Raw genomic sequence first — 25,166 nt, forward strand, 5'->3', positions numbered from 1 at the left:
ATTGTGTAGAACTGCTACTGTCTGGCATGCATGCCAGCTCATTGATTCTGCCTGCTAGTGTCTGGCACCTTTGCCAGCTCATTGATTCTGCCTGCTAGTGTCTGGCATGCATGCCAGCTCATTGTGTAGAACTGCTACTGTCTGGCATGCATGCCAGCTCATTGATTCTGCCTGCTAGTGTCTGGCACCTTTGCCAGCTCATTGATTCTGCCTGCTAGGGTCTGGCACCTTTGCCAGCTCATTGATTCTGCCTGCTACTGTCTGGCATGCATGCCAGCTCATTGATTCTGCCTGCTAGTGTCTGGCACCTTTGCCAGCTCATTGATTCTGCCTGCTAGGGTCTGGCACCTTTGCCAGCTCATTGATTCTGCCTGCTACTGTCTGGCATGCATGCCAGCTCATTGATTCTGCCTGCTACCATATGGCACCTTTGCCAGCTCATTGATTCTTCCTGCTACCGTATGGCACCTTTGCCAGCTCATTGATTCTGCCTGCTACCGTCTGGCACTATTGCCAGCTCATTGATTCTGCCTGCTACCGTCTGGCACCTTTGCCAGCTCATTGATTCTACCTGCTAGTGTCTGGCACCTTTGCCAGCTCATTGATTCTACCTGCTAGTGTCTGGCACCTTTGCCAGCTCATTGATTCTGCCTGCTAGTGTCTGGCATGCATGCCAGCTCATTGTGTAGAACTGCTACTGTCTGGCATGCATGCCAGCTCATTGTGTAGAACTGCTACTGTCTGGCATGCATGCCAGCTCATTGATTCTACCTGCTACTGTCTGGCATGCATGCCAGCTCATTGATTCTACCTGCTAGTGTCTGGCACCCTTGCCAGCTCATTGATTCTGCCTGCTACCGTCTGGCACCTTTGCCAGCTCATTGATTCTGCCTGCTAGTGTCTGGCACTCTTGCCAGCTCATTGATTCTGCCTGCTACCGTCTGGCACCTTTGCCAGCTCATTGATTCTGCCTGCTAGTGTCTGGCATGCATGCCAGCTCATTGTGTAGAACTGCTACTGTCTGGCATGCATGCCAGCTCATTGATTCTACCTGCTACCGTCTGGCACCTTTGCCAGCTCATTGATTCTTCCTGCTACCGTATGGCACCTTTGCCAGCTCATTGATTCTGCCTGCTACCGTCTGGCACTATTGCCAGCTCATTGATTCTGCCTGCTACCGTCTGGCACCTTTGCCAGCTCATTGATTCTACCTGCTAGTGTCTGGCACCTTTGCCAGCTCATTGATTCTGCCTGCTAGTGTCTGGCATGCATGCCAGCTCATTGTGTAGAACTGCTACTGTCTGGCATGCATGCCAGCTCATTGTGTAGAACTGCTACTGTCTGGCAGGCATGCCAGCTCATTGATTCTACCTGCTACTGTCTGGCATGCATGCCAGCTCATTGATTCTACCTGCTAGTGTCTGGCACCCTTGCCAGCTCATTGATTCTGCCTGCTACCGTCTGGCACCTTTGCCAGCTCATTGATTCTGCCTGCTAGTGTCTGGCACTCTTGCCAGCTCATTGATTCTGCCTGCTACCGTCTGGCACCTTTGCCAGCTCATTGATTCTGCCTGCTAGTGTCTGGCATGCATGCCAGCTCATTGTGTAGAACTGCTACTGTCTGGCATGCATGCCAGCTCATTGATTCTACCTGCTACCGTCTGGCACCTTTGCCAGCTCATTGATTCTTCCTGCTACCGTATGGCACCTTTGCCAGCTCATTGATTCTGCCTGCTACCGTCTGGCACTATTGCCAGCTCATTGATTCTGCCTGCTACCGTCTGGCACCTTTGCCAGCTCATTGATTCTACCTGCTAGTGTCTGGCACCTTTGCCAGCTCATTGATTCTGCCTGCTAGTGTCTGGCATGCATGCCAGCTCATTGTGTAGAACTGCTACTGTCTGGCATGCATGCCAGCTCATTGATTCTACCTGCTAGTGTCTGGCACCCTTGCCAGCTCATTGATTCTGCCTGCTACCGTCTGGCACCTTTGCCAGCTCATTGATTCTGCCTGCTAGTGTCTGGCACTCTTGCCAGCTCATTGATTCTGCCTGCTACCGTCTGGCACCTTTGCCAGCTCATTGATTCTACCTGCTAGTGTCTGGCACCTTTGCCAGCTCATTGATTCTGCCTGCTAGTGTCTGGCATGCATGCCAGCTCATTGTGTAGAACTGCTACTGTCTGGCATGCATGCCAGCTCATTGATTCTACCTGCTAGTGTCTGGCACCCTTGCCAGCTCATTGATTCTGCCTGCTAGTGTCTGGCACCTTTGCCAGCTCATTGATTCTGCCTGCTAGTGTCTGGCACCTTTGCCAGCTCATTGATTCTGCCTGCTACCGTCTGGCACCTTTGCCAGCTCATTGATTCTCCCTGCTAGTGTCTGGCATGCATGCCAGCTCATTGATTCTACCTGCTAGTGTCTGGCACCTTTGCCAGCTCATTGATTCTGCCTGCTAGGGTCTGGCACCTTTGCCAGCTCATTGATTCTACCTGCTAGTGTCTGGCACCTTTGCCAGCTCATTGATTCTGCCTGCTAGTGTCTGGCATGCATGCCAGCTCATTGTGTAGAACTGCTACTGTCTGGCATGCATGCCAGCTCATTGATTCTACCTGCTAGTGTCTGGCACCCTTGCCAGCTCATTGATTCTGCCTGCTACCGTCTGGCACCCTTGTCAGCTCATTGATTCTGCCTGCTAGTGTCTGGCACCTTTGCCAGCTCATTGATTCTGCCTGCTACCGTCTGGCACCTTTGCCAGCTCATTGATTCTGCCTGCTACCGTCTGGCACTCTTGCCAGCTCATTGATTCTGCCTGCTACCGTCTGGCACCTTTGCCAGCTCATTGATTCTACCTGCTAGTGTCTGGCACCTTTGCCAGCTCATTGATTCTGCCTGCTAGTGTCTGGCATGCATGCCAGCTCATTGTGTAGAACTGCTACTGTCTGGCATGCATGCCAGCTCATTGATTCTACCTGCTAGTGTCTGGCACCCTTGCCAGCTCATTGATTCTGCCTGCTAGTGTCTGGCACCTTTGCCAGCTCATTGATTCTGCCTGCTAGTGTCTGGCACCTTTGCCAGCTCATTGATTCTGCCTGCTACCGTCTGGCACCTTTGCCAGCTCATTGATTCTCCCTGCTAGTGTCTGGCATGCGTGCCAGCTCATTGATTCTACCTGCTAGTGTCTGGCACCTTTGCCAGCTCATTGATTCTGCCTGCTAGGGTCTGGCACCTTTGCCAGCTCATTGATTCTACCTGCTAGTGTCTGGCACCTTTGCCAGCTCATTGATTCTGCCTGCTAGTGTCTGGCATGCATGCCAGCTCATTGTGTAGAACTGCTACTGTCTGGCATGCATGCCAGCTCATTGATTCTACCTGCTAGTGTCTGGCACCCTTGCCAGCTCATTGATTCTGCCTGCTACCGTCTGGCACCCTTGTCAGCTCATTGATTCTGCCTGCTAGTGTCTGGCACCTTTGCCAGCTCATTGATTCTGCCTGCTACCGTCTGGCACCTTTGCCAGCTCATTGATTCTGCCTGCTACCGTCTGGCACTCTTGCCAGCTCATTGATTCTGCCTGCTACCGTCTGGCACCTTTGCCAGCTCATTGATTCTACCTGCTAGTGTCTGGCACCTTTGCCAGCTCATTGATTCTGCCTGCTAGTGTCTGGCATGCATGCCAGCTCATTGTGTAGAACTGCTACTGTCTGGCATGCATGCCAGCTCATTGATTCTACCTGCTAGTGTCTGGCACCCTTGCCAGCTCATTGATTCTGCCTGCTAGTGTCTGGCACCTTTGCCAGCTCATTGATTCTGCCTGCTAGTGTCTGGCACCTTTGCCAGCTCATTGATTCTGCCTGCTACCGTCTGGCACCTTTGCCAGCTCATTGATTCTGCCTGCTAGTGTCTGGCATGCATGCCAGCTCATTGATTCTACCTGCTAGTGTCTGGCACCCTTGCCAGCTCATTGATTCTGCCTGCTAGTGTCTGGCACCTTTGCCAGCTCATTGATTCTGCCTGCTACCGTCTGGCACCTTTGCCAGCTCATTGATTCTGCCTGCTAGTGTCTGGCATGCATGCCAGCTCATTGATTCTACCTGCTAGTGTCTGGCACCCTTGCCAGCTCATTGATTCTGCCTGCTAGTGTCTGGCACCTTTGCCAGCTCATTGATTCTGCCTGCTACCGTCTGGCACCTTTGCCAGCTCATTGATTCTACCTGCTAGTGTCTGGCACCTTTGCCAGCTCATTGATTCTGCCTGCTAGTGTCTGGCATGCATGCCAGCTCATTGTGTAGAACTGCTACTGTCTGGCATGCATGCCAGCTCATTGATTCTACCTGCTACTGTCTGGCATGCATGCCAGCTCATTGATTCTACCTGCTAGTGTCTGGCACCCTTGCCAGCTCATTGATTCTGCCTGCTACCGTCTGGCACCTTTGCCAGCTCATTGATTCTGCCTGCTAGTGTCTGGCACTCTTGCCAGCTCATTGATTCTGCCTGCTACCGTCTGGCACCTTTGCCAGCTCATTGATTCTGCCTGCTAGTGTCTGGCATGCATGCCAGCTCATTGTGTAGAACTGCTACTGTCTGGCATGCATGCCAGCTCATTGATTCTACCTGCTACCGTCTGGCACCTTTGCCAGCTCATTGATTCTTCCTGCTACCGTATGGCACCTTTGCCAGCTCATTGATTCTGCCTGCTACCGTCTGGCACTATTGCCAGCTCATTGATTCTGCCTGCTACCGTCTGGCACCTTTGCCAGCTCATTGATTCTACCTGCTAGTGTCTGGCACCTTTGCCAGCTCATTGATTCTGCCTGCTAGTGTCTGGCATGCATGCCAGCTCATTGTGTAGAACTGCTACTGTCTGGCATGCATGCCAGCTCATTGTGTAGAACTGCTACTGTCTGGCATGCATGCCAGCTCATTGATTCTACCTGCTACTGTCTGGCATGCATGCCAGCTCATTGATTCTACCTGCTAGTGTCTGGCACCCTTGCCAGCTCATTGATTCTGCCTGCTACCGTCTGGCACCTTTGCCAGCTCATTGATTCTGCCTGCTAGTGTCTGGCACTCTTGCCAGCTCATTGATTCTGCCTGCTACCGTCTGGCACCTTTGCCAGCTCATTGATTCTGCCTGCTAGTGTCTGGCATGCATGCCAGCTCATTGTGTAGAACTGCTACTGTCTGGCATGCATGCCAGCTCATTGATTCTACCTGCTACCGTCTGGCACCTTTGCCAGCTCATTGATTCTTCCTGCTACCGTATGGCACCTTTGCCAGCTCATTGATTCTGCCTGCTACCGTCTGGCACTATTGCCAGCTCATTGATTCTGCCTGCTACCGTCTGGCACCTTTGCCAGCTCATTGATTCTACCTGCTAGTGTCTGGCACCTTTGCCAGCTCATTGATTCTGCCTGCTAGTGTCTGGCATGCATGCCAGCTCATTGTGTAGAACTGCTACTGTCTGGCATGCATGCCAGCTCATTGATTCTACCTGCTAGTGTCTGGCACCCTTGCCAGCTCATTGATTCTGCCTGCTACCGTCTGGCACCTTTGCCAGCTCATTGATTCTGCCTGCTAGTGTCTGGCACTCTTGCCAGCTCATTGATTCTGCCTGCTACCGTCTGGCACCTTTGCCAGCTCATTGATTCTACCTGCTAGTGTCTGGCACCTTTGCCAGCTCATTGATTCTGCCTGCTAGTGTCTGGCATGCATGCCAGCTCATTGTGTAGAACTGCTACTGTCTGGCATGCATGCCAGCTCATTGATTCTACCTGCTAGTGTCTGGCACCCTTGCCAGCTCATTGATTCTGCCTGCTAGTGTCTGGCACCTTTGCCAGCTCATTGATTCTGCCTGCTAGTGTCTGGCACCTTTGCCAGCTCATTGATTCTGCCTGCTACCGTCTGGCACCTTTGCCAGCTCATTGATTCTCCCTGCTAGTGTCTGGCATGCATGCCAGCTCATTGATTCTACCTGCTAGTGTCTGGCACCTTTGCCAGCTCATTGATTCTGCCTGCTAGGGTCTGGCACCTTTGCCAGCTCATTGATTCTACCTGCTAGTGTCTGGCACCTTTGCCAGCTCATTGATTCTGCCTGCTAGTGTCTGGCATGCATGCCAGCTCATTGTGTAGAACTGCTACTGTCTGGCATGCATGCCAGCTCATTGATTCTACCTGCTAGTGTCTGGCACCCTTGCCAGCTCATTGATTCTGCCTGCTACCGTCTGGCACCCTTGTCAGCTCATTGATTCTGCCTGCTAGTGTCTGGCACCTTTGCCAGCTCATTGATTCTGCCTGCTACCGTCTGGCACCTTTGCCAGCTCATTGATTCTGCCTGCTACCGTCTGGCACTCTTGCCAGCTCATTGATTCTGCCTGCTACCGTCTGGCACCTTTGCCAGCTCATTGATTCTACCTGCTAGTGTCTGGCACCTTTGCCAGCTCATTGATTCTGCCTGCTAGTGTCTGGCATGCATGCCAGCTCATTGTGTAGAACTGCTACTGTCTGGCATGCATGCCAGCTCATTGATTCTACCTGCTAGTGTCTGGCACCCTTGCCAGCTCATTGATTCTGCCTGCTAGTGTCTGGCACCTTTGCCAGCTCATTGATTCTGCCTGCTAGTGTCTGGCACCTTTGCCAGCTCATTGATTCTGCCTGCTACCGTCTGGCACCTTTGCCAGCTCATTGATTCTCCCTGCTAGTGTCTGGCATGCGTGCCAGCTCATTGATTCTACCTGCTAGTGTCTGGCACCTTTGCCAGCTCATTGATTCTGCCTGCTAGGGTCTGGCACCTTTGCCAGCTCATTGATTCTACCTGCTAGTGTCTGGCACCTTTGCCAGCTCATTGATTCTGCCTGCTAGTGTCTGGCATGCATGCCAGCTCATTGTGTAGAACTGCTACTGTCTGGCATGCATGCCAGCTCATTGATTCTACCTGCTAGTGTCTGGCACCCTTGCCAGCTCATTGATTCTGCCTGCTACCGTCTGGCACCCTTGTCAGCTCATTGATTCTGCCTGCTAGTGTCTGGCACCTTTGCCAGCTCATTGATTCTGCCTGCTACCGTCTGGCACCTTTGCCAGCTCATTGATTCTGCCTGCTACCGTCTGGCACTCTTGCCAGCTCATTGATTCTGCCTGCTACCGTCTGGCACCTTTGCCAGCTCATTGATTCTACCTGCTAGTGTCTGGCACCTTTGCCAGCTCATTGATTCTGCCTGCTAGTGTCTGGCATGCATGCCAGCTCATTGTGTAGAACTGCTACTGTCTGGCATGCATGCCAGCTCATTGATTCTACCTGCTAGTGTCTGGCACCCTTGCCAGCTCATTGATTCTGCCTGCTAGTGTCTGGCACCTTTGCCAGCTCATTGATTCTGCCTGCTAGTGTCTGGCACCTTTGCCAGCTCATTGATTCTGCCTGCTACCGTCTGGCACCTTTGCCAGCTCATTGATTCTGCCTGCTAGTGTCTGGCATGCATGCCAGCTCATTGATTCTACCTGCTAGTGTCTGGCACCCTTGCCAGCTCATTGATTCTGCCTGCTAGTGTCTGGCACCTTTGCCAGCTCATTGATTCTGCCTGCTACCGTCTGGCACCTTTGCCAGCTCATTGATTCTGCCTGCTAGTGTCTGGCATGCATGCCAGCTCATTGTGTAGAACTGCTACTGTCTGGCATGCATGCCAGCTCATTGATTCTACCTGCTAGTGTCTGGCACCTTTGCCAGCTCATTGATTCTGCCTGCTAGGGTCTGGCACCTTTGCCAGCTCATTGATTCTACCTGCTAGTGTCTGGCACCTTTGCCAGCTCATTGATTCTGCCTGCTAGTGTCTGGCATGCATGCCAGCTCATTGTGTAGAACTGCTACTGTCTGGCACCTTTGCCAGCTCATTGATTCTACCTGCTAGTGTCTGGCACCCTTGCCAGCTCATTGATTCTGCCTGCTACCGTCTGGCACCCTTGTCAGCTCATTGATTCTGCCTGCTAGTGTCTGGCACCTTTGCCAGCTCATTGATTCTGCCTGCTACCGTCTGGCACCTTTGCCAGCTCATTGATTCTGCCTGCTACCGTCTGGCACTCTTGCCAGCTCATTGATTCTGCCTGCTACCGTCTGGCACCTTTGCCAGCTCATTATATGTTTGCCGTATCCACCCACCCATCCATCCACCCACCCGTACCTAGTCATCCAGCCATCCAGGTAGGCAGGCACGCACCCACCCTACCCCACCCCATCCACTCACCCACCTGTGCAACCTCCCTCGGCCCCCATTGTCTGAAATTCAATGTGTTTTTCTGTCCTTTCCCTTCCAGTGCCCACCCGGCAATGCACGGTGGTTCCCTCCCTTGTGTCATGTTCGGAGTCGCTCACGCACGAAGAAAACATGGACACTGACAGGGCGGTGGGGTCGGGGGCATGGGGACAGAAGGGTAGCAGTGGAGCAGTGTGATGGGGTCACGGTAGGTCCATGCAGGGTAAGGGGATTGGGGGGAGGTCATCCTTTGAGGGGCCGTGCAGGGGGTTTGTTTTTTTTGGTCTATGGCTCATTTCCTGAATTCCTGGGGAATGGGCATTACAAAGCAGTATCATACTGTCCTTCCCTCCCTGTACATGGCACCCCCCAGCTAGTGTGTTCAGCAGTGATTGCTGTGGTGTCCGAGTAAGGCGCAAGTACTTGGAATTTTCTCCTGTCATCCATCAGTCACTATCAGTCCCCATCAGTCCACAGTAGTCCTAAGTAGTTCCCAGCAGTCCCCAGTAGTCCACAGTAGTCCCCAGTAGTCCACAGTAGTCCCCAGCAGTCCTCAGTAGTCCACAGCAGTCCCCAGCAGTCCACAGTAGTCCTAAGCAGTCCCCAGCAGTCCACAGTAGTCCCCAGCAGTCCTCAGTATTCCACAGTAGTCCACAGCAGTCCTCAGTAGTCCTAAGTAGTTCCCAGCAGTCCCCAGTAGTCCACAGTAGTCCCCAGCAGTCCACAGTAGTCCAAAGCAGTCCCCAGCAGTCCTAAGCAGTCCCCAGCAGTCCACAGTAGTCCTAAGCAGTCCCCAGCAGTCCTCAGTAGTCCACAGCAGTCCTCAGTAGTCCTCAGTAGTCCACAGTAGTCCCCAGCAGTCCACAGTAGTCCTAAGCAGTCCCCAGCAGTCCTCAGTAGTCCCCAGCAGTCCCCAGTAGTCCACAGTAGTCCTAAGCAGTCCCCAGCAGTCCTCAGTAGTCCACAGCAGTCCTCAGTAGTCCTCAGTAGTCCTAAGCAGTCCCCAGCAGTCCACAGCAGTCCTCAGTAGTCCACAGCAGTCCCCAGTAGTCCACAGTAGTCCTAAGCAGTCCCCAGCAGTCCTCAGTAGTCCACAGCAGTCCTCAGTAGTCCTCAGTAGTCCTCAGTAGTCCACAGTAGTCCCCAGCAGTCCACAGTAGTCCTAAGCAGTCCCCAGCAGTCCTCAGTAGTCCACAGCAGTCCACAGTAGTCCCCAGCAGTCCACAGTAGTCCTAAGCAGTCCCCAGCAGTCCCCAGCAGTCCACAGTAGTCCTAAGCAGTCCCCAGCAGTCCTCAGTAGTCCACAGCAGTCCCCAGTAGTCCACAGTAGTCCTAAGCAGTCCCCAGCAGTCCACAGCAGTCCCCAGTAGTCCACAGTAGTCCCCAGTAGTCCACAGTAGTCCCCAGCAGTCCTCAGTAGTCCACAGCAGTCCCCAGCAGTCCACAGTAGTCCTAAGCAGTCCCCAGCAGTCCACAGTAGTCCCCAGCAGTCCTCAGTATTCCACAGTAGTCCACAGCAGTCCTCAGTAGTCCTAAGTAGTTCCCAGCAGTCCCCAGTAGTCCACAGTAGTCCCCAGCAGTCCACAGTAGTCCAAAGCAGTCCCCAGCAGTCCTAAGCAGTCCCCAGCAGTCCACAGTAGTCCTAAGCAGTCCCCAGCAGTCCTCAGTAGTCCACAGCAGTCCTCAGTAGTCCTCAGTAGTCCACAGTAGTCCCCAGCAGTCCACAGTAGTCCTAAGCAGTCCCCAGCAGTCCTCAGTAGTCCACAGCAGTCCTCAGTAGTCCTCAGTAGTCCTCAGTAGTCCTCAGTAGTCCTAAGCAGTCCCCAGCAGTCCTCAGTAGTCCACAGCAGTCCTCAGTAGTCCACAGCAGTCCTCAGTAGTCCACAGCAGTCCCCAGTAGTCCACAGTAGTCCTAAGCAGTCCCCAGCAGTCCTCAGTAGTCCACAGCAGTCCTCAGTAGTCCTCAGTAGTCCTCAGTAGTCCACAGTAGTCCCCAGCAGTCCACAGTAGTCCTAAGCAGTCCCCAGCAGTCCTCAGTAGTCCAAAGCAGTCCACAGTAGTCCCCAGCAGTCCACAGTAGTCCTAAGCAGTCCCCAGCAGTCCACAGTAGTCCTAAGCAGTCCCCAGCAGTCCTCAGTAGTCCACAGCAGTCCCCAGTAGTCCACAGTAGTCCTAAGCAGTCCCCAGCAGTCCACAGTAGTCCCCAGCAGTCCTCAGTATTCCACAGTAGTCCACAGCAGTCCTCAGTAGTCCTAAGTAGTTCCCAGCAGTCCCCAGTAGTCCCCAGTAGTCCACAGTAGTCCCCAGTAGTCCCCAGCAGTCCACAGTAGTCCAAAGCAGTCCCCAGCAGTCCTAAGCAGTCCCCAGCAGTCCACAGTAGTCCTAAGCAGTCCCCAGCAGTCCACAGTAGTCCCCAGCAGTCCTCAGTAGTCCACAGCAGTCCTCAGTAGTCTTCAGTAGTCCACAGTAGTCCCCAGCAGTCCACAGTAGTCCTAAGCAGTCCCCAGCAGTCCTAAGCAGTCCACAGTAGTCCTAAGCAGTCCCCAGCAGTCCACAGTAGTCCCCAGCAGTCCTCAGTAGTCCTCAGTAGTCCACAGTAGTCCCCAGCAGTCCACAGTAGTCCTAAGCAGTCCCCAGCAGTCCTCAGTAGTCCACAGCAGTCCCCAGTAGTCCACAGTAGTCCTAAGCAGTCCCCAGCAGTCCTCAGTCGTCCACAGCAGTCCTCAGTAGTCCTCAGTAGTCCTCAGTAGTCCTCAGTAGTCCACAGTAGTCCCGAGCAGTCCACAGTAGTCCTAAGCAGTCCCCAGCAGTCCTCAGTAGTCCACAGCAGTCCACAGTAGTCCACAGTAGTCCCCAGCAGTCCACAGTAGTCCTAAGCAGTCCCCAGCAGTCCCCAGCAGTCCTCAGTAGTCCACAGCAGTCCCCAGTAGTCCCCAGCAGTCCACAGTAGTCCCTAGCAGTCCACAGTTGTCCCCAGCAGTCCTCAGTAGTCCTCAGTAGTCCTCAGTAGTCCACAGTAGTCCCCAGCAGTCCACAGTAGTCCACAGTAGTCCACAGTAGTCCACAGCAGTCCACAGTAGTCCACAGTAGTCCCCAGCAGTCCACAGTAGTCCACAGCAGTCCACAGTAGTCCCCAGCAGTCCCCAGTATTCCCCAGCAGTCCACAGTTGTCCCCAGCAGTCCTCAGTAGTCCACAGCAGTCCACAGTAGTCCTAAGCAGTCCCCAGCAGTCCACAGTAGTCCCCAGCAGTCCACAGTTGTCCCCAGCAGTCCTCAGTAGTCCACAGTGTTCCCCAGCAGTCCACAGTTGTCCCCAGCAGTCCTCAGTAGTCCTCAGTAGTCCACAGCAGTCCACAGCAGTCCTCAGTAGTCCTCAGTAGTCCACAGCAGTCCACAGTAGTCCTAAGCAGTCCACAGTAGTCCTAAGCAGTCCCCAGCAGTCCTCAGTAGTCCTAAGCAGTCCCCAGTAGTCCACAGCAGTCCACAGCAGTCCTCAGTAGTCCCCAGCAGTCCCCAGCAGTCTACAGTAGTCCCCAGTAGTCCCCAGCAGTCCTCAGTAGTCCCCAGCGGTCCACAGTAGTCCACAGCAGTCCCCAGTAGTCCCCAGCGGTCCACAATAGTCCCCAGCAGTCCACAGTAGTCCTCAGTAGTACATAGTAATCCTAAGTAGTCCCCAGCAGTCCACATTAGTCTCCAGCAGTCTGTAGCAGTTTGCAGCAGTTCTCAGTAGTCCGCAGTCCACAGCAGTCCACAGTAGTCTACATCAAGTCTCCAGCAGTTGGCATCAGTCCTCAGTAGTCCTCTGCAGCAGTAGCATTGGCGGTGGCGGCGGCGACACATAGTGTCCGGCACTTGTTTTTCCTGTGTTTTGTTGAGGGGTTGCGTTACTGAGGTTTGCCTTCCATGGAATGCCCGGCATGTTCCTCAGAGCGCTGAAGCTTTGAAACGCGTGTGTTGTAAGCTTGGGAGATGTTGGCTGCACCATCTTTACGTCTAGTTTCCCAATGCTATGTGTTATGCTGAGACCTTAATCCCTTTTGTATTTCAGTCCAGTCCCCCACCAGGCACCAATTTACAGGCATGTTTCACGCTAGTCATTGTTCCCCGGAAAATTTTCAGGTAGGTTTTCTTCTTTGTCCCCCCCCTTTCCCCCACTTCACCATAGTCCTTTCCCCTGTTAGGGTCCCAACCCCATCCCATCAGTCCACCTAATGAAATCAGTGCACCTCCAATGGTGCATTACGGCCCTGTCCCCAATCTCAGAGGTGTTTGTATGTGTGCTGCCTGGAGGCCATGCTTTAGCCGTCCTTAGTGTTGACTCCCCTCCCCCACGCTCAGTGTCAGGTAGGCACGTGGTTTGTTTTGTGTTCCGGCACAGACACTCACCCGTCAGTTCAGGCAGCAGGTGTTGTTTTCCGAGTGTGCGGCGTGTCGTGCTTTATCCTCCTCTGTAGGGTGCATGTCCAGGGAAGTCACTCAGCATCAGTGCCGGATATGTCTTTTTCTTGTCAGATACACGCCTTTGTGAAAGAAATGCATTATGATCAGTGGCTATGCGGTGTGAAGTATTTTTTGGTCCTAGCTGCTAACAGCTCCGCGATGACTCGCTGGCTATCTGCACTGGCGTTTCTGTGGTGCGGTCGAGCCCCAGAATGCATTGAAATCCGTGTCCAGGATAGATGCGAGAGCACCACACGCAGGCGGTCTCCAGGCGACGGCGCCTCTTTAGGGGCAGGTAATTATTTTTAAAGTTTGTGAAAAGGAAAACCCGTATTCTGCAACCAAGTGTAATTTTTCTGCTGCTCTTCCTAGATAAACTGTTGTGTTTTAGTTTTCTTTAGCCCGTTTGAGGAGTGATGAAGATAAACTTAGCTGTTTGACCTTGTATGCCAGAGAGCAGATATGCCCACCATGTCAAAACCATGCCAGGTGCACCTTGTCAATTGGGTAGAACAGCATTGTTTTTTCTGTAGGCCAGCAGAGAGATAACTATTAAGTGTCCATAAGGCTGGCTCTTAAGAAAAAGAAAAAAAAGAGAAAGTTGTGCCTGTAATCCTTTTCAGAACCTTCATCCGTCCTCCCTAAAGCCATCGTGCGCTGAACAAAGCAAGCGTCTCCAAATCGTCCCCCTGCACCGTCCTACCGCTCGGGAATTGCAACAGTTGAAAGCATAGGAATTTTCCGTTGTTGTAAATTGGAGATCCTAAAGATTGTATTCCAAACACTGTGGTCATCCCGCAGGATCATTCCCAATCACATCCTGGCGGACACTGGAATTTTGGTCTATTTAGCAGAAGCAGAACTGAGCGGTTAATGTTCAAAGGGTACGGTCCCAGTCCTAGGAAAATTATGTTATCAGGTTTAAAATTGAAACATCAGTTTTTGGCAAAGTATTTTTGCCACTGTATTTAAGTTTCCAAGTCAGGAACAGGTGGCAGTGCTTTCTACCCTGTCTGTGAGAAGTGCTGTGCACGTGTAAGACTTGTCACAATTTTTTCTGTGTCCCTATGTCCCGTGACTCCTGTGGGTGATGTTATCAGAGGAAGCATGCAGTTAGGTGGGAGAGGTGAACACAGAACGGATTTCCTGGCTACATTGCATAGTTGAGATGTGGAGCACAAGGCGGAGGGTTGGCCATGGAGCCTTTATTGGTTTACCTTACCTGTCTGTGTATTCCTCCTTCAAGCAAGCCCTGGCTCCTGTTGACATTCGGTCGGTGCCGTCCTTTGGGTTCAGTGTGTTTCCTGTCGTTTAAGTATAACGGATTAGTTAATTTTCACTGTATTTCCTATGTCATTGTTAATATTAATAATGTCATCATTGTCAATATATATATATATATATATATATATATATATATATATTTTTTTTTTTTTTTTTAAGGGTGGTGTCACTGTAGTCTGCCTGCAGTTTGTAGGGATCTTGTGGCAAGCTTTCGCCAGCGTGCCGCTTCAGGGTCGAGCTCCCGGAGGGAGGGATTGAATCCCGTTCGATGCCGTGTTTTCCCGCCCATCGTTGTGAAACGGCCTCCGTCCGGCGGAGCCGGCCCGCTCGCAGGCCTTCCTTATGGGCTCTCCGAGCGAGAGCGTCACTTATCCCGCGTGAAGAGTTTCCCCATGGGGGGGGGGGGGGGGGGAAGCATGCTGTTGTTCGGGGATGCCCTCCCTGCTCTCCAGACCTTCCGGTTCCCTTAAGGGCACCCGGGAGTCCCCCAGGAGGGAGTGTGTGGAAGTTCCTTCTGGGAGCAGGCCTAGTTCAGGTCTTATTCCTGCGTGGCTGGCTATCCTGCTTTCTCACATGCCCGCACACATTTGTCTGGCTGCTTTTCCCCGTTACTTGCTTTCTGCCCGATTATCTAACTCTGAAGCTTTCGACAGGGAATTGTGGCATTGCACAGAGAAAAGGAACGCAGTGCCTCCAGCAGGCAACTCACCCAGGTTTGCCTCAAGGGGCGGAGGGCAGCGGCGGAGCGCGGCGGGCTCCACGGTGGACCCGGCACCGAGTCCCAGTCCGCACGGCGCTGCCGGGTGAGCCGCTCGGAGTCTTCCCTCAACTGCGGGGAGGAGAGCGGGGCGTGCTTTCTGGTCCTTGTCCAGTGTCCTGAGCTTGTCCAAGGTGGCGTTTCCAGTTCAGCAGGCAATCCCCACGGGGAGGAACGGGCACGGGAAAGGGGGCGGACACCTCGTGCCCGTCTCTTCTACCTCCTGTTGAAGGGGCCTGTTCATTAGCTGCCGCATTCGTGTGGCTTGTGCAGCGTTTCCGGTAGGGAAGGGCAGCCATTGGGTGCGGGGTCCGGTGATTGCTGGGTAATTTTTTCTCTTGCTGGGCGGGGTGCTGAGTGATTTTGCCACCTGATGGTGGGATCTAGGCTTACTAGCCGTTTTAAAGAAAGATTCCACCTGCGCCCCTCCCTCCCTCCCTTCTTTCTTTCTTCTTTCTTTCTTTCTTTCCTTTCTTTCTTTCTTTCTTTCTTTCTTTCTTTCTTTCTTTCTTTCTTTCTTTCTTCCTTCCTTTCTTTCTTCCTTTTTTTTTTTTAAAAATCTTTTTAAATCTATATATATATATGTTTTACAGAGAGCAAGGGAGAGAGACAGAGAGGTATAGAGAGAAACATGGAGCAGCTGCTTGTTGCAAATCCCTTAGCAGGGATGTGCCCTCAAGCAATGTACACTCCCCTTGTCCGGAATGGAACCTGTGACCTTTCAGTCCGTAGACCGACACTCTGGCACTGAACCAAACCGTTTTCTGCTACCTGCGCCTTTTGTTCTGCAGCTTTTTCTGTCTTCAGAGTTTGTGAAAGAGGGAGGTGACCACTCGTGTGATATCTGAGTTGAATGTAGTTTGTTGAGAGTGGGAATTTCCCCCTTGTTGTAGGTCTCCGAATTCAATGAAGTGTGGGGACGGAGGGAAGTGGCCACTTTGTGTCTAAAAGGTGAACGCAGTGAAGTGTGTTGACAGAAGGCAATGGGTTAGGCCAGTCCTGAGGTTTGCATGCGTTAGTTCCAGGGCAGGTCCCCGTGTCGATGACAGGCACGCGAACTTGACGATCCCATCCCTTTTTGCGTGTGTACGAGGAGCAAGGCTTGGTGCTCCGCCCGTGCCTGCCATGCTTTTTTTGTGCAGCGCCTGTTCCATTTCGTTACAGTTTTTTCTGCTTTGGCCGTGGCGCTTGTTTTTTTGTCTGCCATTTGTGCGCCGACGTACGTGCCTTTCGGGTCGTCCCGTTTTTTGCGTTTGATTGATGGGCATGTGCCGAAAGGCCACAGTTTGAAAATGACAGGTGTGAGGTGGTTGTGTTTTGACTATCTTTTTTTCCTTGTCATAACTTGTTGTTATCTTGCACGCGTTCCTTGTATTTATTGGAGTCTTGTTGTATGGTTGTGTTGTGGGCTTTAGGGATGGTATCCTCCTTCATTTTGTGTCTGTCTGATGTTGGATGCTGCATAATTATTATTGTTTCTTTTAACTTTTTTTTCTTTGCATCTAATGTATTTTTTGAAGGGTGGGAGTGAGGTTAGGGTAAGGGTTATGTATGTTTGGGATTCGTCGGCAGTGCCCTGTTGTAGTGAGACGGCCCGTGTTTCCACCCCTGCGTCTGCCACGCGGTGACTGGTGTTTGTTGTCCAGCGCCCGCTCATTTACCTCAGTTTCCAGATGCAGATGTGAGTTTCGGCTGTAACGTGTGCATGTTGTCCCGGTTTTATGTGTTTAGATTGTTTTTAGTCTGTTTGTCTGTTTGTTTGGTAGTTTTTTGTTTGTTTGCTTTTTTCCTGTTGGGTTTCTCCACGAAGGTATGGCATCACGTCCTCGGCGAAGGTATGCTTTGTGATGTAGCGCCTAGGACTCCCGGTCCCGGATTTTCCTTTATTTCTCGTGTTGGCCTTTGGCGTACGGTCCGGTTTACGGTGATTTGGAGTTTTTATGGTGTGTTTGTTCTGGGTCCATTGTGTGGCGTCTGTGATTGTTGACTCTTTTTTTTTTTTTTTAAATATATATATTTTTACTACATTTAGTGATTTTAAAAAAATATATTATTGATTTTGTACAGAGAGGAAGGGAGAGAGATAGAGAGTTAGGAACATCGATGAGAGAGAGTCATCGATCAGCTGCCTCTTGCACACCCCCTACTGGGGATATGCCCGTAACCAAGATACATGCCCTTGATCGGAATCGAACCCGGGACCCCTCAGTCCCCAATCCGACGGTCTATCCATTGAGTCTTACTGGTTTTGGCCATTTTATTGATTTTTTACAGAGAGGAGGAGAGAGGGATAGAGAGCTAGAAATGTTGATGAGAAAGAAATATCAATCAGCTGCCTCTTGCACACCCCCTACCGGGGATGTGCCCGCAACCAATGTACATGCCCTTGAGCGGAATCGAACCCGGGACCTTTCAGTCCGCAGACCGACGCTCTATCTACCACTGAGGCAAACGGGTTTTGGCTGATTGTTGAGTTTTGTCTTTATGTGTCTGCCCATCTCATTTATTGTTATGCTCTGGTTTTGGGATTTTGTAAAGTAATAGTTTTCCAGGGCATGCAATTTTTCTTTATGTGATGTGTGCTGTGTGTCTTTTTCTGGCCCTGGATTCTGTGTTTGTATGGAGGGCAGCTTAGTGATGAGGAGTTTGATGTAATTCTGTCATCTGCATTCATGTCCAAACAGATGATGTTGTGTCGTAAGAGCTGCAAGCATCCTGAAGTAGTTGAAAAATGGTGTTTACTTGGAGGCAATGTTTCTCGTACGTTCCGTTCTGTTAGCGTCTTAGAGTTGGCTCGGTCCTTTAGTGCAATAGTTATCTGTCTTTATAGCATCCAGTATTGCATCTATGTGTCTGTTTATTTGAGGAACGGGTGCGTGGTTTTCACAGTTGTTATGTGGCCGCTTTATTCCCGTGTATATAGCGTTTCAGGTCCTGTTATCTTGTGTGTTCATGCACGGCAGTAACCTATTTTCTTGTTTTTCAGGGGCTCGTTTGCCATTTCCGTCTTGTACGTCCTCACCGTGGATGGTGCGTTTTTCCCAGAAGGAGAAGTCCGTCCTCAGCCGTGTCTTGGTATTGACCTGCCCAGCGTCGGACTAAGTCTTGAATCTGTGTGTTGCGCCACAGACACGCATCACCGTGACGCTTCCCGCAAAAGGCCGTGTCTGTGGCAGGTGTGCCTCAGTTATTTGGACCACACAGACTGTCGGTGACGGTGCCCGTGCGGTCATCGGGCGTTTGAATCGCCTAAGGGAGCACAGCGCATGTGTTTTTTGAGCGAACGGTGTGGTTTGAAATGTAATGAATGTTCACTCACATGATGTTACAAGGGGTCATTTGTTATGTGAAAATGCTTGTCGTTGCCTGTGAAGAAGAGAAGATAGAAAGTTATCGTTGGAGATTGTCACCCTGCATCCTTGGAATCAGCTGCTCCCAGCATTCGTCTATCAGCGTCATTTTTTGTTTTTGTAATTGGATGAAATTTTGCTGTGATATTTGTGTGTATGGTGTATATCCACCCTGTGTGCTTTTCCTGTTTGTATGTACTGTGTTTATTTTATAGGTGCACGGTGTGGGAACGTCACGGTTACCGTGTTTTTGGCGTACAAGATGACTTCTGTACCGAAAAAAAGTCAACCGAAAATCGTGGGTCGTCTTGTACGCCGAGTACATCCCGAAAAACGTCTCGATATGCCGCTCAACCAATTTTCCAACTGCACGGCTGCTGGGACAGCCTCTCTTTTCAGCCAATCCAATCCAAGCAGGCTTTTTATGCATGCAAATTTATACATGTTTTGTACCCGAAGGTACACTGTGCTCTAGTAAAAAGCCTGCTCAGATTGGCCAGAGTCACAGAGGTGGTCTATTAAAGAAAGAACTGGTGTTGCCTCGGAAGCGGGGGTAGTCTTAGGCGAATATAGGCCTTCCTTAATCTATGTTGTAAGTGTAAGATTAGGGGTTGGTTCATCTTATACGCCGGAAAACAGGGTATACATTTTCAATAAGTGTGTGAGTCATTGCATTTTTGTTAATAGTTTATTCATACAGTCCTATGACACTGCATGTGCTATATCTGTTGTCAATGTGTGATTGTTAGTTTCATTTTATCGTGGTTTCCATTTACAACATGTGCAATAGATTGGCTAGTCATCCCTCCTTGTGTGCGTGCGTGCGTGCGTGCGTGCGTGCGTGCGTGCGTGTTTGCGTGTGTGTTTGCTTGCGTGCGTGTTTGTGTGCATTTTGGTATGTGTGATTGACTGTGTGTTTGCCTCCATGCTTGTTTGTGTGCTTGCCTGCCTGCCTGCCTGCCTGCCTGCCTGTGTGTTTACATAAGTCCCGTTTTTAGGTGTTCCAATATTGCACCTCCCAGGGTCATTGTTGCAATGTACACATGTTCCTCTCTGTTTGGCAGTTGTGATTTTTCCATGTGTATTTTCTCTGGGACAATATTTCACTGAAACAGCTGGTTTAGTGTTTATCTGTGTTTCTGGTTTGTAGCGTGTCTGAAAGAAATGCATTTGCAGTTTGTGTTTGTTTATTGTTGTGACACAATGTAGGATATTTATACCATAAAACTGACACAGAGTATCTGAAGCTGGTGTGTGTGTGTGTGTGTGTGTGTGTGTGTGTTTATGTGATGGTGAAGTTTGTCCATCTTCAGTAAGCAAGGGTGTTGTATTCTTGAATGGTGACGTGTAAATTTTCTGTGTAGCAAATGTTGTATGAATCATGTTTCCCAGCTTCCAATCACCTGTTTCTCAATGAGCCTTCCTGTTATCTGTATTTCCCCTCATCTTTCATCCATATATACATTCATTCATTCATTCATTCATTCATTCTACTTTCTGTCATCTAGGTTGGTTTCTTTTGTTCTTCAGTTGAAGTATCGTCTTTATATGTTCTTTACTATGATGCATGAAGCAGATATGAGTGACCATAGTGTTAATTGTTTTTGTAAAGGGAGGTAATATTTCATCTGTTGCCATGTAAAATGTATTTTTGGAGATGCATCCAATCATGCCAACGCATATCCATGCCAGGGTCCCGGTAGGGAGTCGAAGCAGTCTCGGGTAGGGAGTTTGTAATTGAGAAAAAGGAAGATGGGCAATCCATGAAAAGTTGCTCTTATTTTCATTTAAGTTGTCAGACATCCAAAGAAGCGTGAGAAAGTTTTGTGGGTAGGGTGTGCATATTAGGTTGCCGTTTGAGCGTAAGGACTTTGTGAGGGTATTCCATATTTCCATCTGATCGTTTGCGATCCAAAGCATCAGGCATTGTTCCGTGGTTGGGTAAGTCGATTGTATGTTTTCGAAATTGTACGTGGAGTGTCTCATGTTACGCCAGCATTGTTCAAAGTTCCAGTCAACGCCCGCTACACACCTCCGTCAAATATACACATTGTCACTCATTCACTGTTTCCCCCTCCCCTCTGGTGTTAGTGAGGGTTGGCAGAGGCATTTATTAGTAAAACTTTGTTTTCCACTTTATGAAGTCTTGCGTTCAGACCCCCCCCCCCCCACCATGATGCTTGTGAGAAGTAGGGTGTAGGTTTATATTTCCATTTTTCAGTGCTATTGCCGCTCCTAATGGAGAGAGAAGGCAGATGTTAATTTATTGGTTTCCCATGGAATAGGGTAAGCGGTTATACCTGCAAAGATTCCATGAAGACATTTTATTTTTAGTGAGGTTTATTGGCCCGTGGTGAGTTGATTTCATTGTTGCATTGAGTAGGCAGTATAGTAATTTTTAAAGAATCTTAGTTCATAGTCCACCCTGTGCATATATATAATCTGTCATATACACGATCGCATAGTCACCGAGTGCCGTCCGCTCAACTTTCCCCTCTTCTTTCTCCAGTTTTTTTTTGCTCTGAGTGCAGTCGTTTGTGTGTAATAGTTTTTTGTTTTTAAGTGACGTTCTGTATTGTCCTTGTGTTGTTCCTTATATCCAACCTTGTAAAAGAAAAGTACAGTATTCCTGTTTATTGTAAGAAGACCCTAATGGAGACTGTTTTCCTGTCAGGTTTGAAAAATGTATGCAGTTGTATTTGCATTTCTCTATGGTAGTGTATTGTAGTGTAGTTTATTCTCATATAGTTCTCGAGTATTCCCATCCCTGTCTTTGGTCCTCACCTAAAGTGATGAAGTTGTCTCCCCTCCCCTTCCCGCTCATTTTATGGTCTGCACCCCCATGGTGTTCTTGTTAATGTGTATCCGTTAGTGTGGTTGAACGTGTTGAATATGTAATGTTTAAAAAGCATGGTCGCCTGTTTAGTGTTGTGTAGTCACCATCACCAATATTATCAGTGCTGCCATGGGCTTTGTATTCTTCGTTCTTGTTGTCTTTTCTTGTTTATGTCGCCCGTTCCTAGGTATCGGGAGGATGTGCAGTAGACGTTAGTTGTGTTGTAGTCCTTTGGTTACCCGTAGTTTCTTTCCTTGGTGCAACTCCCCAATTCCCCACCGTGGCGGTTGGCCGGCAGAGTCGTGTTTTGGCGCTCCTATGGATTGTTTTGTGTGGCATAGGTGACGTTCACACTTGTTTGTTGTGGAACATGTGTAGCATTGGTAGTAAGAGACGGGTAATGTCAGTCTCACAGTATCATGTCTGTATAAGTCTTCTGTAGCGTGTATCTCCCTGTGTATAGTCTTCCTTTTTTGATGGTGCAAGGATCTTTATGGTCTTGCAGCCATGTCCTACAGGAGATGTCAGTTGTTATGTTTTCAGGTCGTGTCGTTCCCTCATCCCCGGCTCACAGTTTCCTTTAGCCCAACCGAACAATCGTGAAGACGAAGCGTGGCAGCAATTATGTAAGTAATCGGGCAGTCTCGCGTCAGCATAGGGATAGCATAGTTGCCGTGTTCTCCTGTAGCCGTTTGATATCGCACCGTGTCATTGTTTTCTATCTCCCCTTCCCTTGCGCTCCACACCTTTTTTCCTGAGTCTTCTCTTGCATTTGAGATGAGTGGACAATGTGCACGCCTCCCGTGTGCTTTCCTATCCACCACAGGGGCTTTATGTCCAGCAGCTGTGTATTGCAGTTTCAGTCCAGCAGCTGTGTATTGCAGTTTCATTCGAGAAGAACCTTCTGTCATTAAGAAGCGCAGCCGGTTTTGTTTGTAGCGTGTGTCTTTTATAGCCGGAGTTAAGGACATGTCCTGTCCCCACCCCATCTCGTCTCCTTTTTCCAGCCACCAGCCGCCATCATCGATTGATTGTTGATTGTAGGAAGCCTGTTGTTTGTATTGCTTTTCATTAGTCATGTATTCTTGTATTCTTTAATGTGGAATGTGTATTATTGTATTATGCATGTAAGAATTTCCCAGAGTCTATGTGTATTGTAAAAGTAGCGTAGCATAGCACAGATATGTGTCTTTCTTTCCGTTGCGCAAACGAACAGTAATTAGGATCTCTTGTAGTTTTTTTTTGGATGGCTGTGTATTCATAGGAGCTCCATGGTAATGGTCTTTGTTGCTGGGTAGTCAGTTGCTGTTGATTTTGAATCATGCAGGTAGGTACTGTTATGTAGAAATGTGTACGGCTAGCTATAATTTTTACTTTCAAGAGCTACTGTTACTGTATCAGAAGCATTCCAAGCTTGTTTTTCATATTGTACTTATTAACCTAGTCTCAGTGTCCACGCTTGCTCATGTGGGGAGGCGTAGTTACCGGGCACCGTTATCGGAACGAGCATACGTTGCAGACCAAGAATGTATAGGTTGCCTTTGAGGCAGTTTCCCGATTCTTACCCCCCTCCTTTAGGAGTTTATTTTGTCATCGATAGGTATCTTTTGTGATCGATAGGTATCTTTTCTCATGTTGTTGAAGCTCTATTATGTTAGTTTTGAAATAGATTTAAGTTATAGTCTGTCATCAATCATCATCAATCCCTGTGTTTTGAGAGTGATGTCTAGTTATAGCTCAGCCAAAGGACAAGATCATTGTAAAAAGTGGTTGTCGTAGTTGCACGATGTTGTAGATTTTAAGTCCGATGCCGCACTCGGTGTGTATTCCCGATCTGTTTGTACCCTCCCTGTCAGGTTACTAAATGTGAAAATGCTTTTATGTGTCGGTCATTTGTTTTTTGATTACTGCCAGTATCTGTTGGCAAGGAGCAGTACACGAATGAGGGGGTTTTGCTGAGAAAAACGACAGGCAAGAACAGTTGTGGCTGTGAGGACAGAGAAGGAGTTATGTAGTACCTTGGTTATCTCTCAAACTTTGTTATATAGTTCTGTCACAGGAAGCGTTTCCTTCAGGGAAGTATCGCAAGCAAAGTTTGTTTGCAAGGCCACGAGGTTTGTCGACCTTATCACCGTGCCAGTTTCGTTGCAGAAACCATGCTGTCTTGTTATCATTCTATAGGTTAAAGAATAGTTGTCTTTTGTGTAACCCATGGAATAAGCCCATATTTCTGCAGTTAAGAACGTATCAGCATTAAAAAAGGCATTAATTTCCCACTTCTGCTAATACAAAGGGTACTTGGAGAGCTGTGCATTATACCAATTGTTGCATTCTCTCCCGTAGGACCCCTGTATTCAGGGCAGCTTCCTACAAGTCTCAGGTTTTAGATCTTTGTTTCAGTTGCTTCACTGTTGCAGTCAGGCGCTGCCATAGTTTGGACAGGTGCCGCTGCATTGTGTGTAGCTCAAATTGAAATACCCAAGAATTCTGTCTTCATAGATGTGCCAGAGACTTCCGCCTGCCTCCCTCCCTCCCTCCCTCCCTCCGTCCCTCCCTCCCTCCCTCCGTCCTTGTGTAGTTATTCCTCCATCAGTTATTATTGCTGTCTGTGTTTTGTGAGTGGCCTATTTTTACTGCTTTTATGTATCGTAGACTTTCTTCCTGTTTTTGTTGTTGAATGGTTGGCTCCCGATTGAGTCCTACGTCTGGAATAGTTGTTCAAAAATGTTAAGACGTGCAGTGTTATTTTCAGCGATATGTGTAGATGTTTCCTCCCAACCTTCGAGGTGAATACTAGATCTTGTGGAGTCCTGAACTGTGGTGACATTCCTTGTAGTGTTTTCAAGCTGAGGTCCACAAAGGGTTATTTCACAGCATGGTATGTTAAGTTGTATGTAATTTCCATGACTTGCCATCATCCCCGTTCCCACGAGCCAATCCTTCTCACTATTATGTAAACAAGATATGCTTGAAACGCCAGGGTTGCAATTTCAATGTGAGAGTCATTAAGGTACGTGCAAGTGTCTGAGTATTTTTTGTCCTCGTGGAGTTGTAGTTGAGTCAGTTCAGGTTAACGTTCTCGATCGTGTCGCGGTTAGTGTTGTAATCCTTTGGTGTCCGTGTAATATCTGGCTCGCTTTAATGGGGAATTTTTTTTGGAAAGGGATTCTGCATAGTCCATTTATTTAAGAATGTGTAGTTAGATGTTTAGCATCAGATTGTGACAGCATTCCTGCCTTCCAGGCACTATCGTGCGAGCAGGTTGCTTTTAGGCAGGTCTCGCGGCGGCGGCCTCAGACCGGGAGCCTGGTTCGTTCCCTTAAGTATTGTTGTTTATCACGTCAAATTTCCTTGTTTTTCCCCCCACATGTTTTAAAGAGCAGAGCAGAGCCACCTTTACCTGCATTGGGAATCCCATTGTCACTCTCCTACTCCTCCCCTCCCTATTCCATGGTGTGCTGAATGCACTTGTACGCTTGCAGTCATGGGTGTGTATTCTGGAGGTTTCAAAGGCCTTTCGTTACAATGTCTTGTGGCGGTTTAGCTAAGTGCAAATCTTTGTCTTTGATTTTTCAATAAGGAGAACGTGTCAGCTATTGATTTGCAATCCTCCTACCCACCTTTCCTGGTGTATTTAAGTTAGTCATTGTAGTCATTGAGTCCATGTTAGTCCTGCCTGTCTTTTTTCCAGGAGCTTTCACTGTTTTTGCAGTTGTTGTGTAGCTGTGAGTAGGTACCAGTATTTTATTTTATTTTATTTTATTGATTTTTAACAGAGAGGAAGGGAGAGAGATAGAGAGGTAGAAACGTCGATGAGAGAGAAACATCAGCCAGCTGCCTCTTGAACAACCCCTACCGGGGATGTGCCAACAACCAATGTACATGCCGTTGACCGGAATCGAACCCGGGACCTTTCAGTCCGCAGACCGACGGTCTACCACTGAGCCAAACCGGCTTTGACCCAGTATTTCATTTTTAGGCAATGCACGCATTAGTAGTTTTTGCATTCATTAGTTATATTTTCTTATTTTTTGTTTTTAGTAGTGACCACTACCTTATGATTCATTGTAGCATGCTATCTTATTTTTATGTAAATTTTGCTTTTCTAAATCACGTTTCCTCCGTTCAGTATGGGCCGCAGAGTGAGAGCTTAGTAGCCCATTTCATGGGTTCATGAAAGCCGGGCAGCTTCTAGTAGGGGCCTGCCCGTGGCAGTCAGCGTAGTCGGTCGTGTGGTTGTGCTGTCATTTACGGTAGTA

Source organism: Pipistrellus hanaki (assembly GCF_964339955.1).
Source record: "Pipistrellus hanaki genome assembly, contig: scaffold_62, whole genome shotgun sequence".
Classification (NCBI taxonomy): domain Eukaryota; kingdom Metazoa; phylum Chordata; class Mammalia; order Chiroptera; family Vespertilionidae; genus Pipistrellus; species Pipistrellus hanaki.